Source organism: Cuculus canorus, chromosome 1 (genome assembly GCF_017976375.1).
Source record: "Cuculus canorus isolate bCucCan1 chromosome 1, bCucCan1.pri, whole genome shotgun sequence".
Lineage (NCBI taxonomy): Eukaryota > Metazoa > Chordata > Aves > Cuculiformes > Cuculidae > Cuculus > Cuculus canorus.
The window spans coordinates 145,457,909-145,468,442 of NC_071401.1; the positions used below are offsets into that span (position 1 = coordinate 145,457,909).

The 10,534-nt window shown below is 38.7% G+C and overlaps 1 long non-coding RNA gene across 1 annotated transcript in view; it reads left to right on the forward strand.

Annotated features, from left to right (window-relative positions):
* The window catches only part of LOC128854196 (uncharacterized), a 91,666-nt gene extending 86,985 nt beyond the window's left edge, over window positions 1–4,681 (forward strand). The window contains exon 3 of the long non-coding RNA XR_008453169.1: window positions 1,062–4,681. This is a non-coding gene — a long non-coding RNA (uncharacterized LOC128854196). The remainder of the gene's footprint in view (window positions 1–1,061) is intronic.
* Window positions 4,682–10,534: the final 5,853 nt, after the last annotated feature.

Below are 10,534 nucleotides of genomic sequence, written 5' to 3' on the forward strand. Positions count from 1 at the left end.
CAGGGGCTGTGAAACAAGAAGGCTTCTCCTCTGCCTACCAATGAGGAAAGATGAGGCTGTAGTGACCACATTCACAGCTGCTGCTAAATGGCTCCCCCCCAGCCAGGTATCCAATTTGGTGACGACTAGTACAAACCACTGGCAATGAGTCAATGATCTGTAGAGAGGTAATTTCCAAGCTTCTCATCCATCGGATGTGCCTTGCTGTGGTTTTTACACAAACATATTTGGTCACAATGTGTTGGACACGTATCACCAAATGCTATTGAAATACTGAACTAATTACTGGTTGTGTACTTTGATATTGGTCCAATTTGCATTATTGTGACAAGTGCCAAAGATCTTGCTAAGCTTTCGAAGACTATGAAAGCAGTAATTTTTCCTGCCCATCTAGAATAGCAGGAGGATTTCCACTTCAAATTGTTCAACATTAACTCTGTTTGAGAAGGCTAAGCAGTTTAAGTAAGAGGACACATTAATACAGCATTCTTGCACATTTTGAACCTGATGAAGACCAGGCCAGCTTCTTCTTGTGTTAAGGCACAACAGAGTTGACAAATCAGTTTGTAATAAAAGAGACAGGCAGGTAACAAGGGTGCAGGAGAGAAGGGGAGTTTCGGTTCAGTAATTTCCAAGGATGTAAGGTAGTTAAAAAATTATTTGTTCCATGAAAAACATGCTGGACCAGACTGACACCGCTATCCTTGGATCTCCATGGGCTTAAGTGCACACTTTTGGCAAGGTAGTCACCTGAAGATGGAGAAGATAAGGTTCCCTCACTCCATTGTCCATATCTAAGTGAACATTGCCTCTCAAGTCTAGATAGTAGCAGATAGTAGCAGTTAGGGTGACCCAACAATGCAGGATTTGAAATTTTATTTTCCTGCAGTCAGCATTTTGAAAACCTGAAGTTCTATTTTCTAGAGAAAGGCAATAGGGATTGGACTTCTGAGTCTCAGAAATAGGCTTTTGCTTCGTAAGTGACGTAAGCACTTGAGGTACTTCCATGTTCCTGATTCTGTAAATCTCACATTACTATTATTTTTCTAATTTTCTTTCAGATGAAGAGCTGTGTCTGTGATTCAGAACCACTCTTCCAGCACCACAGGATAAATACCAACAGAGACAATGCTGATCTTCGTAACTAACAGCTCTTCAAGCATGATAAGCTGTCTGATGCAATGAAGTCACACTGTCATAAATAGACACTGAGTGCTGAAATGTGACAGATCAGGTCAAACATTTTTATTCTGTCAGTTTGAATAATATTGCAGGCCCAAAGGCTTCCAACTGGCTGGGTTTTAATTACCGAGGTAATTTTCCATGCATGTGTCTTTGCAATGCTGCACTGGAAATACCACAGCACTGAGCACAGGCTTTTACTGATTCCATTTATGAGAAAAACTTCTGTCTAATTTAAGAGTGTAGCAGTATACCAGAAACATAAGGTGTAAGTTTGATTTCACACTCACATCATGTACTGAAATCACTGCGTTTTTGGAATTAGACAAGTTCAGTGGGATTTGAGGACCTCATTTGTGGTTGACACTTGAATGGAACATAAAAGCAGAGCTATACTTTGTGTTGAGTTTCCGCTATAGCAAGCAGGATTATGAAAGTTTCCTTACTATGAGGATGTGGGATCGTTAGCGACTGCACTACTGAACTAGGCATCTCACATCAGGGAGCGTGAAGGAAGAGTAATAGGAACACAGCAACCATGAAAATAAAAGGGTGAAGTACATAAGTACACTCCTGAATCCAAAGCGTGTAGTATTGTGTGGATCATGGCTGGATGGATCTTCTAATGCTCACAAAACACTAGCTTCAAATGGGTAGGAAATACTTTTCAGGAGGGTCTTCTTTTCAGATGATTAAAATATATTGATTTGAGTGGTCTTAATAGCTGCTCAAAACAGTTCAGTTGCTGCATTAAGTTTATGTCTCAGTACCTTCACATGATGTGAATAAGACAAAGAAGTACCTGGACACCTGGTATGAGATTACCCTAAGAAACACAAGAGTTTATGGCTTTATGGCATTAGTATTAAAGGATTCTGACAAGAGGCTGTGGGAGCTGTGACACGAAACTGTGGTTTTATTGCCTTGGCAATAAAAAAAGGGGCAAAAAATATCATATCCCAAGAAGATCCACAGTGTGGGACATGATCCGACTCTGGAAAGATAAACATAAATCAAGCTGGCAAACAGACACACTAGTGGTGAGGGAATCATTTGAATGCCTGGAACAAGGCATCTCAGTCAAAGCAGGGGATTTGCTAATGGTTACAGGAAGACCTTCCGGCTGAAGTTAGATTCTAAGGACACGCTCAGCAGGGAACTGGCTACGTAACTTGCTGCCTTCCCACCTTGACAGGGTCTTGGCTTCCTTTGTAAGGCAAGTGGTGTATTCACTGACAGTATAGAGAATAATTTCTCCCCCAGCTGAAAATATCGGCTGAAATCCCTGAGTAGCCCTATGAACTGTCAGCAGAAAGGCCCCTTCTGACCTGCAGATCTGCACTTACACTGTAGTAGATGTCCTGATGAACCCAGGACCTTTTTTTCCTTTTATCTGTCTCATTCTACTGTATGGATCTTAGAGCCATCTAAACTCTGGCTGTTCTTGAAAGTCATACGCAGGAATGCTCCTTCAAAAAAGCAATGCCATAGTAGCCAGAGAAGGAATGAATATAATGTAGAATTATATCTGCTTACTCCCCTGGTACATGTCATTTTTTAATATATGGTGAGATTTTCTCCCTGATTTTTCTGAACTCTTTTGGGTTTGGGTTTTTTTTTGTAATTGTCTGACATATTCTCCTTGCTCCATTTTTTTTTTCCATATAAATAAACATTCTAACAGTTATTTAAAAGAATATAGCAATGCTTTCTATCTCTTAAGATTTTTCCTTCTTCCCCAAAAAAGTCTTTGGACTTCAGAGAGTTCTGTTTAAAAGCAAAACTGGAGTTTGTTTCATTTGTTTTGGTTTTATACCTTATACATCCAAGTGCAAGGTGTAGTACCATTACGAAGGGTTTCTTTATACTTTGTAAAGGTTACAAGGAGAAAATTATGGAGGGAAGAAAAAACAAAACACAGAACAAAAAATTGAAGGTGTCTCCAAATGACAGCCAACTAATCTTTTCTTTTTGCTTTTGTCAGTAAGAGCACAAAAGAAGAATTAAATACCATTGCCAATCTGGACCAAACGTTCGAATACACTCTGAAAAGCCCAGCACAGTTCTTCTATGGCGCTTTGTCTCTGTATTTTTGTCATTTCAGGTATCTGCAGGCATCATATAAGCCCTAGGACCTCTTATTTTCTTGCTCCAGTGTTATTGTATTCTGTCACCAGTATTATTACAATGAAACTGGCAATGAGCAGAGACATATTTGATGCTTTAGAAATAATGAAATGTCACTCCCATTACAGAACAATGTGGCATTTAATGATTTAATGGGACTATGCAAAGTTTATTTGCATTATTATTCCACTGTAATGATTTTTTTTCCTGGCAGTGAAAGCTGCCAAAAATATCATTGAATGTTAATTCAGATGAACTTTAAAGGCAGTCACATAGGGAGTGACCTGAAATCAAAGCTCTTCATCCTAGCCTTCAAAGGAGGCTACCCTGGAGGGTGTCATTAGAAACTTCCGTTAACCTCGCAGGTTTCAAATCTGTGAAGACCAAAAAGACCACACACACACAGAGCAAAAGCCATTTCACTCTCAGAAGAAAAAATTAGAGTGTCGTAATTAGCTGGCAGAGGAAGAGATACCCCTGGATATAGATATCATTAACATGGCTAATTAAATATCAGAAAATGTTACATGAAAATATTCTTGGAGAAAATTAAAAATTCTATTTCCCAGTGATGGTAACTTTAGTAAATTTTACTTTCAGTGTTGGCTCTACTGAGTATTAGCAATACTAAGTGTCTCAATCCTTTAGTTAGTTGAGTGAAGGTTATCAGAGTGCATTACCACTGAGCTTTACAGCTGGAATGGTTTCTCACATAAGAAACACAAATAAGCTTATTCGCATGTATATGATGATTCTGCCTGAAAGGAATAAATCAGTGACTTTTGAGGTCCCTGTTTTACTTGGCTTTCCAAATACATATACACTGCAGAGAAGGGGTTTAGATCAGGTCTTTTAATTATTGACTCTGCTCTAGAATTGAATGAGGCTGTTGCATTGTTTGGTTGGTTGTTTTTTTTCCTCAGATACTAGTCTATTGAATGAATAATGAGGTTTCAAATGAAAAAATAATAACCGTTGACTAATTTGTGAGAAAGAATGATAAATTTTTTGGAAGTGGAATTTTTCTCCCCTGTTATTTTCTAAATATTTTGATAGTTTTGCTAGGTACAGCTATTTTACATTTAAACTTAGCTTTTGAAATTTTAATCCCCATGGAGTTAAAGGAAAAAACAAAACCTCTTCCTGAAAGACAGGCAGTTAAGTTTGGGGATTATAAGAAGAAGAAAAATGTGAGAAAAGAGAAGGAGAACGCTTTCTTTTGAAAAGTATTGTTTTTGTTTGGAAGAGAATAAACACAGTTTTCCTCTGCCAATAATCAACAAAAAAATATGCTGCTATAGTTCTACTCCAATCCCATTTGTGATCTCTTGACTCTGTAACGCCGATGACGCAAACCAGTATTTAAATCATGTGTGAAGATGCCAATCAACATTCAATAAACCTCAGTGTAACCAGACTTCAGCTCTGTGGAATAATTGCCTTCTCTTTTCAATGCAATACCTAGAGAGAAAACACGAAAACAGATTTGCTAACTGTTTCTTTCACTCCTTTAACTTAGAAACCATTTGGTGCCAGCCCTACCTAAAACAAAGCCAAAACAAAACACACCAAAAAACCTCACCCAAACAAAACAAGAAAGGATTTTACGCTTCCTTAGCACCTGGAAACTGAACAAGTACTAAGAACATGAATCTGAAAATAACATGCCAGCATTGTTATAGAAACAGGACCAAAACCAGAAGATTGAAGGTGTGCATAAAAGCGAAAAGTAAATGTATCCCCTGCAGATAGATGTCCGCATTCTTCGCTGTTTTATTTTTTTAAAAGCAACCTCTGAATACCTAGGTGGGAACGCTAATTAACCTGACAGCAGGATCCAGGCTGAAATCAGCTGTTGGCCTGCTGTAATCGTTAGTATCACTGTTTTCTCAGGGCCTTTGGAAAACAGCTCATGCAACTTAATACAGCTGTCCCGTACATATTCATAATGACAAAGCCTTTAATTACATGCTTGAACGGTGTTTTTCCAACTGGAACTATGGTGGATGAATGGCTTTCTGAAAAGGAATGGAAGAAATTCTTGGCAGCAGGGCTTCTGCCTTGCTGGCTGCAATAAAGAAGACACAACAAATACAACATGGGATACTAGGAAAAGTTGATTTTTGTGAATGGGAAGTGGCATTCTCTCCTTTTTCCTGGTCATGTGGTAGGAGCAACTGCCTTCGGCCAATCTGTGACTCTAAGTCTCCTCTGCATTTTTATGTGTCCACCTAAAAATTTGATTTTCCTAGGGAATTTTTTTGGCCAAACCTCAAAAATTAGGGTGCATTTCTTTATTCTAGCTACTGAACTAAGAAATATATTATATAAAATATTGCATGCTGAGCCATTGAGTACGCACATGTGCCTGCGGTATCAACAGCCATATCCTGTACTAAGAAATTCATGAGTTTGCTAATTCAACAATCCAACTCAACAGAGAATCGAAGTCAGGATTTGCAACTAAAAATAGGATTGTGAATTTTTTTAAAAAATATGTTTTACTGTGCTGAGGATTTGAAATAGATTACTAATTTTCAGTGGTATTTACCATTACACTACATTTAGATATTTAAGATCTGACTCTTTACACCATCACTCCTGTTTTGTGCCAGAGACTACTACAATCAAGAGTGCTAAATAAATTTGTAGTGACTTCTCTGGAGATCAGACCCAACCCCAATGTGTACATGTTAGCATGTGTAATATATGCAGTTACCTTATATGATACATAGGTTGCCCTCAGATGGAACACCGTTATTATATCAAAGCTGTGTAATTTAGAGATGCAATTCTTTTCTTAGAAGACACTGATCTTACTGTGAACATTAAGGATTACTGGGTATAGAGCTATCAAAAGGCATAGTAAGTAGTCAGCTGAATTTCCAGACTCAAGATAGTCACAAAAGTCACTTCAGCTAACTTTCCCCATTTTAAAAATAAGGTCTTTGTAGCAGGAATCAAGGCAACTAGGCAATTGCAGGAGATGTATTAATTTAAAATTAGAAAAGTGATTAATTTCAACACTTTTAGACATCTGTCTTGAGAGGGGATGTATTGTGCTCTGTAAATGCTCTTCTGCATGCCCTGACTATACCTGGTCCTGAATGATTACATTGCGTTAATCACCTACATTTTCATAGCTGAATTTAGATTAAATGATGCCTAAGTGTATGTATCCCCAGTGTACTGTAATGCTGAGGAGATTCTAAGTTAATGTCACCTTCAAAAGAATGAGACCTGTTTATTTTCCAAATAGTTAGGACCTGAGTATCTCAAAAGGTGTAAACCAAAATTAACACTGTGGCAAATCCATAAGAGGTTTTCTATCCTATGTTTTGCAATTAGCAGCTCTGAATTTCCACAGGGCTGATCGCAAAGGGAAAATGTTGTCTTCTGCAGTTGGAAACATATAAAACTATATAGTTTTCATTTTGAAAAAAAATTTAAAAAGAAAAAAGAAGCAGTGAATAATTCATAAGACTATTTAACTAAAAGTGTCTATCAATGTTTTCTGAGAAATACTTGCTTTAAAATGAAAAAGACAGGGCATGAGAAATTAAGCAATCTCAAAGACGCCCTGTATATTTTAGAAAAGAAAAATCCTTCAGAGGCCAAAATATTTAAACATGCCATATAAAATTCACTGCTATTTCCATTTCCAGAATGTCTCAAGCTTATAACAAGAGTCTATTGAGAATTTTTTTTCCCCTATTAACAGGTAAGAAACAAAACAAAACCAAAAGAATGCAAGTTGGTTTACTTGTGTGCTGACACCTCTACTATGAAGAAAGCATTCTTATTCACACAAACAAGGAAAACTAGCCTAGAAAGCACAAAAGTTAAAATCTTCCATGGCAATGCTTTACCTCTGGGTAACAAATATCAAACTAACAAACAAAGTCTGTAGCTACCACTGCATTTGTGACTCACTTAACAAAATGAATATCACAGCTACTTTGTTTCTGAATACACCAACAGACAAATAAAAAGGCACACTAACAGCAAAGGGGACTTGGTGTACCATCTCCACTGAGGTCAGTAGTGTTTCTTAAATTTACCAGCAGAAAAATTGGCTCAAAGGTAACACCTTTTCTAACCTGTATGCAAAAGTTTTCGTGAGATATTACAAATCCTTTTAATAACCCATTGGCTTATATTCTTATTATGCTTCACAGTTGTAATAAACTCTGAAGGATGCTAAAATGTGACCCATAATTAGAATTTGACATTTCAAGTGAACTGTGATAGAACTGCTCAAGTACAGTTCCTTGACATCTAGCTTCTAAGAACTTCAAGACAATGATCAAGTGGCAGGTTGCCTTGCTTGTTCTGAAGTAGCTGAAATCCACAGAGGGTACTGGTTACTGACAGTAAACTCCTGTTTATGTAGCCAAGTGCAAGGTCTGCACATCACACAAGTCCCTCATTTGCCAAATTTTGAAGACCAAAGTCAGCTTAATGAGGTTTGTTTTCACCCCTTGCACAGAGCAGGCTGCCTGGGTAGGCTTGTACATATTTTCCCCACACTTTTACTTCAATAATTTGTCAGATGTTCTGGCAATCAAAGCTAAAACCTATCAAAGAACAAAGATCACTTTTGTTTTCTGACAAATATTTTAAGTGACGACAGTACGTCAGTTTGTTAGAGGAATAAGTCTGTTTGCCTATTTGAAATGTACAAAAATTCATTTGAAAAGGAAAATCTTATGTTTCATATCATTTCATCAACTGAGCTACCTATTCACACTGTCATCTGGCAAACATTGGTTTATTCTCACGCCACATGACTGAGAAACTCATAGATCATCATCTTCATTTCACACAAAGACCCTGATCTTTGGGGAGAAAGGCTCAGGTCAGCTGCTCAAATGTGGCCATTTAGTGCTATTTGAGATGTCACTTGATCTTCCATTACTACTTTACGCAGATGTCCACCTCCCATAGGTATGTGCCGTACCAAACTGGGATCACAGGTATCCTTGTATAGCTGAGCTGGAACTTGACATCAATATGTAAGCAGCCGAATCAAACTGTAAGTGAACTTGTAACTGATCTCTGTGACAAAAGTGGAAAATTAATTACATTTCATTATGCAGAAGTCTATTTCTTACAGATGTGCACATTCTTGTCTGTAAATATTCTAAAATCCTCAATTGCTTTCAAAATTGGTGTTCTGTCTTGTAATTGCTCAAATATGGGATGGTGTAATGCTCCAGACTCAAACCTCTCAAATTAGGAGTGTCTGCCAACAAATTAGATGTCTACTCTTTTCTCAGAGACAATGAGGAGCCAGTGAATACTGTCAGTGGAGTCTAAAGCGCAATTCAACTCATGTTAAAGCAGATATTTGGTCAGTTGATCTTCCCCCTGTATTAGGGTCAATGCAGCCAAAACTGCCACCAGTCTTAACTTATTGGATCAGTTCTTTCTTATTTGAGATCAAAGTCTTCCTTAATCTTAACCATTATCTGCATCATAAATTGTCCTTAAAACACTCCAAAACTCTCCAGGAGAACAACCTTGGCCCTTTTGCCTTTCCTTCTACGGTGCAGAACTCCATAGACATTCATGATGTGTTGAAATTTTCTTTCAACAATTATCATTGACAAGGGGGGTTCATGGGCTGAACAAGCCCGTGGCAACTTCTCCACAACATCCTGGACTCAAGTCCCAAGAGAGCAGCAAATCTCGGGCAACATCAGATCTCACAGGTGGATGGGTACATCTGTGCACTCCTACCAAGAGATCAGATTGGCCTCCCAGATGACTCCTCCACCAAAGCTTGTCCCTCCTCTCCCCCTACCAGCTTCCACTCTCCCTCAGTGACTGCATGTCAGACAGGTGATCACAAGCTCCCAGACAGCCCTTCATCATCATATGACTCTTACTCATTCTCCTCAGCTTTGTTCAGTGCAAAGGGACATGTCCTATGGCACGTTCTTATTTTTGCCCTGACTCTTATGGTCTTATGCAGCTTCACACACTTCACAGTATGCCCTGTTCCATACCAAAAACCACATCAACCCCTTGATCCTTCCTGCAGCCCCTGGTGTCCCTGAGTAGAAGGCATAAAGCTGAACACAACCCCACTCTAACCCACTACTACTACCTGCCTGGTAGGCAATGGCTTGTGCTATGTTTTGTTTCTCAGTCGTGGTGGGCGCACCAGCTGTGCACCCATCCACTCTTTCACACATTGCTTCTTCTAGTGCTGTGGTTTGAGCTGTGCTCACACACACGTTGGCAGAAAAGACATTTTTTTGAAGTTCAACTTGCTGAATAATAAAGGATGGAGATGTGTGTTTGGCCAAAGAACGAGTATGATGGGTAGGCCATGCTTTGTTATATTCTTTGTTTTGGAAAAGTCATAAAGAATCAGTGATCTAGTTTTCATATGTGATATATTTACTTGGTAGTCATGGCACCTGGCATATTTGTTGAGTGCTGCTTCTTTATACTGTGCAGAGAAACAAATAAATAAATAAATATTGCTGCTGTCTTCCACTGAATATTCCATGGGGCTGACAGAGACATGGATACACTTGCTGACAAGAAGACTTTCTGTTCTGTTTGGTCTTGGTGTTTTTGTTGTTTCTTTATTCCCTGAATAGCAGCCAGCGAGCTTCGGAAGTGAGAGACGGGCATATTTATGCCATTTCGGTTGCAGCAGGATAAATAACTGGTTGTGACTGCTGCCTGTTTGTGCCACATTAACATGTAAATCATCCTGCACCTTGGCTCAGAATTGCCCTGAGACCCTCGTTCTGGGAATGGGAAGAGATAAAATGAGCATTCGTTACAAGAAAAGAAAAAAGTCACCCTGTCACGATCTATCACTCTTTCTTGTGCAGCTCAAAGTTGTACTGCTATAGTATACCTGCCTCCAAAGGAGAAAAGCAACCTTTGGGAAATGTGGCACGATGACAGCTTCGTATTTTTGGTACTTCTGTGCAATGGTGTAAAAAATTACAGACACTGTGCGTGCTGACTCTCCAGGCTGTGCTGGGAGATAGCTACTTCATTTCTTCAGCATAGCAATTGAACCAAATGAGCGTGATTGCAGTAATCAAGACATTAACAGGATATAAGTCAGGCAAAGTTTGCAGGGAAAGGAAATATCCACTCCCTGAGACTCTCAGCCAATACTTTATAATGAATAACTCACATGAGACTTTTTGTCACTTTTTCTTCTTTGTGAATCATCCCTAAATAGATTGAATTT